Source organism: Panicum virgatum, chromosome 2K (genome assembly GCF_016808335.1).
Source record: "Panicum virgatum strain AP13 chromosome 2K, P.virgatum_v5, whole genome shotgun sequence".
NCBI lineage: Eukaryota > Viridiplantae > Streptophyta > Magnoliopsida > Poales > Poaceae > Panicum > Panicum virgatum.
Window position 1 is genome coordinate 6,291,864 of NC_053137.1, and position 3,827 is coordinate 6,295,690.

The 3,827-nt window shown below is 47.9% G+C and overlaps 1 long non-coding RNA gene across 1 annotated transcript; it reads right to left on the bottom strand.

Annotated features, from left to right (window-relative positions):
• Nucleotides 1–539: 539 nt before the first annotated feature.
• LOC120663734 lies at nucleotides 540–3,624 on the bottom strand. The gene is made up of 2 exons (XR_005670607.1): nucleotides 3,565–3,624; nucleotides 540–2,169 (listed from the first exon to the last, which is right to left on the bottom strand). It is a non-coding gene; the product is annotated as an uncharacterized LOC120663734 (long non-coding RNA).
• Nucleotides 3,625–3,827: the final 203 nt, after the last annotated feature.

The window sequence follows — 3,827 nt, forward strand, 5'->3', positions numbered from 1 at the left end:
AGGTAGTCACCATAAAGGCGTAGACCTCAAAATGGGCATAAGCTTAACACAGTAGATGCCAAATAATTATGCAAGTTGTATAAACACGTCTTAAGGTAGTCATCAATAATTTGATGTAGACCTTAGCTAATTAGCAAACGAATTGGGTACGCACGTTGAGGATAGTCACTAAGTTGTGGACTTAGTGTAGATCCTACAGTAGCAACTAGAGTGCTACCTTGTGTATGGCCAATAGGAATGCGAATTATTGGTAGTCATCTTTGAGATAAAAATGTAGACTAAATGTTCTAAGTGATAATGTTGGGTACCCATGTTGAGAATAATCACTAAGTATTTACTTAGTGTAGATCCCGCAGTAGCAATTGTGCTGCTACCTTGTGGAGTGGCCAACAAAACGACTATCGAACATGCGTGTTATACAATTGTTTAATGAGAAAATTACGTATAAATTGTTGCATCCATTATTTAAGCACTTAGAGCTTTGAACAATTAAAGCGTAAAATGGGCTTAAATAAATCGATCAATTGACAATAAATATATAAATTAATAATAAATAAATTGCAAGATCGTAGTTGTAATATGAGGGGTATTATTTATTGGATTTGCCATTCATACCAGGACAAATACTATGAACAATACCACAAATGGATATTTACAATGATAAAATATCACAAGTACAATAAATTGCTCAAGTCAACGACTAAGCATAATCAGTAATATTTTACAGCACATAATTACTGGAGACTAACAGAGTCTTATGCGAATTAATGCTGAAATTAAATCAACTAAATAATAAAGATAATAGGCCAGCCAGCCATGGGAATTGGAAATGAATCCACGTTCATTTGTTTGGTCCATCAGGCGTGCACAGGACGAACAGCAGGAAGGGAGATCAAGGCGCAGGTATTTTGGGCCATATTCACGGCCTACAGAGGCATCAGCAACCAGTACGGACAGCAACGCTACTCCACGCCGCTGCATACCAGGAAACCGCCGCCGCCACTTGACCACCCCGCCGCCGTTCACCACTGTGCAGCCGCTGCTCGCCTGATTCAGTTGGAGGAGGACTCCCCCTCATCGGGAGAGTAGAAGCCGCTGCCGCCGACGGCCATGTTGAGAACTTCCGCGCTCGGGAGGCCAAGATCCGTCGGGTTCCAGGCACCGGTGCGGCGGAGTCCGGGGCGCCGGTCCACTGCCGCCGTCTTGCGACCGAGGAGGCGCCGGAGCATCGAGGTTGGCAGGGCTTCGGCCGGAGGACTCGGGAGGGCTTGAGCCTTCATGCGCGCTGCAGCCTCGGCGCGTGTCTTGGGCGGAGAAGCCGGTGCCTCTGCCGCCGGAGGAACCGAGGAGCCGGCGATGTAGTACGGTGGTACGCCGGTCCTTGCCGCTCGCGTGCCACCAGGGTTGATAAGTATGCTGATTCCAGGGCCGGACACGACTGCATCCTCTTCTTCAATCTACACAGCGTCGAGCGCGGGTGCAACCTGAGTGTTCAGGAACCATGGATCGAGCGGGGGAACGCCCGTCCTTGCCGCCACTGGAGTCGGAGAGGCTGGTGTGGGCGACGGTGCGGCATCAGCGTGAATTCCTTGCAGAAATCACACCAGTAGCGTGGCGGTGCTGGTGTCGGAGACATCGGTTCCTCCATGGGAGCGTAGGCGGGCACAGCGACAGTCTCTGCCACCACTTCGTCAACGGGCGGCGCCGGGGCTTCAACGACTGGTGGTGCCGGGGCTTCAACCACTGCTGGCGCAACATTGCTTGGACCAGCGCCGTCCTTGCCTAGGCGAGGGGACGGAGGCTGGCTCTGCAGACGAACAATCCGTGGAGAAGCATGGCCGCCACTACGGATCGGACTCCATTGCCGGCGGACGCCGCTAACAGCAGAGTCAAAGAAACGGCCAAAGCGACGACCTCCATTGCCAGCGTTGCGGCGGATACGAGGCCCAAGGCACTCGAAAACGCTGCGCCGCTGGCCACGGCGGCCATAGTTGTGGAACGGGCCACGGCGAACACCATTGTTGCGACAAAGGGCGAAGAACAATCCTCTGGCGACATGTGACGGTAAGTTCAAGTTTACTGGTGCCATGACTTACCGATGGATTTCCAGAGTGCGTTCTCTTTCTCTCGTCGTTCTCCTTCTCTCTGTCTCGCTCGATAGAGACAATGCTGATAACGTGTAAAGAGTAAAAGTGAATGAAATGTAAATGAACAGAGATTTGGGAATAACTGTTGAATCATTTCATTGATCTCTGAATATATATGTACAGGGAGAATTGGGAGGACGCGTCCGTACACCAACGGACACACCGTTGGGTTTACAAGGTTAACTGCTAATCAGTTATTAGTCTAATCTAATGGCTAGGATTAGCCCTAATCTATGGATGAGATTATCTCTAATCTTCTGATTTCTAACAGATACTAATGGCTTGCTCGCCTGCCAAATCTCATGTGGACTGATGATGAGGGGGGCATAATACAAGGGGCCGTTGATCCATGTCACCTGGTGGCTGGTGCAGCCTCAATGAGGGCAGTCCTAACCCAGATTCTACCATGGAGTCTAAATATATTTATAGTCCTCTATTTATAGTTTTTTTGTGGCACTTTAATTATTGAAGAGAGAAGGGGGAAAATAAGACTTAGTTTCTAGATAAGACTTCAAGTCTACGCACCCTTCAATGCCCAAGAAATCAGGAAGACTTGCGTTATGGAGGGGACGTGAACGGCTTGTTTGCTTGGAGACCTGGCAAAGTTGCCTGGCGCAGGCAGCAAGCCTAGGCGTCCGATTTCGGTCGCTTGGGCCAAGATCGTTGCCTGGGCGGCAAGCTGCCTGCCGGGCTCCATCCAAACACCCCGGAGTCCATGAATTTTGTGATGGAAGAAAAACAATAAATGATTTTATGTATAGAAATTACTATTACACACTCTGCATTGGGAAGTATAATTTTTTTGATGGAGTCTTTGAGGTTTAAGACTCTATGAGTGGAGTCTGCATTGCGACTGGCCTCATGTACCCACCTTCAGCCGCTGGCGGTACTGTGAGGTCGACACTGCCATTGCACAAATTGAAATTTGTTTATTAAGACTAAGGAACAAATTGAAATTTAGAGTATGGTTAGGGTAGGGAGCGTGAGTGTTACGAACTTACGATTATTCGGAAAGAGGATTTCGGTATGCATTAGATCTGGTTGATCTGGTTTGACTCGAAGGCAACACAAAGGAGGATTAGACAAGCAAAATTAATGGCCATAAGGGATACCTACCCACGGCATCTCTACCTGTTTTTCTTTTTTTTTGCGAGAATCTCTACCTGTTTTTCAAAGTATAAAGCCATCATTTTAGAAACTTGGTACAGTTGGTTAAGCTAAAAAGAATGCGGTTGTTGTCCTTAACACATGTGTTAGATATCTAGTCAATTTTCGGTATATTTTAATTCCAAATATTAATATCAATTTCATGATGTAGATGAGTGATAATGTGTGTACAAGATATGTGCATGTGTTCATGTTATTCTCACTAATAAGTATGAACAAAGAATTAAACCAGAGTAGGTTTAGTAAGTACCCCAAGACGGGACCAGTGCCGGAGGCACCGGTTGCGCCGTTACCAGCTGGAATAGACATGCTATTCGACTGGTCTTGCTCGAAGTAGCCGAACTATGTCGATGCAGGAAGATGTTCGCAGTGCAGTCCCACGAACGGTTACGCCGGGAAGTAGTCGAAGTAGTCGTTCGCACGAGCGGTTACGCCGGGAAGTAGACGAAGGAGTCGTTCAGGGAGCGAGCAGTCGCGTCAAGACGCTTCCCAAAAAACTAATTGCCCGCGTCC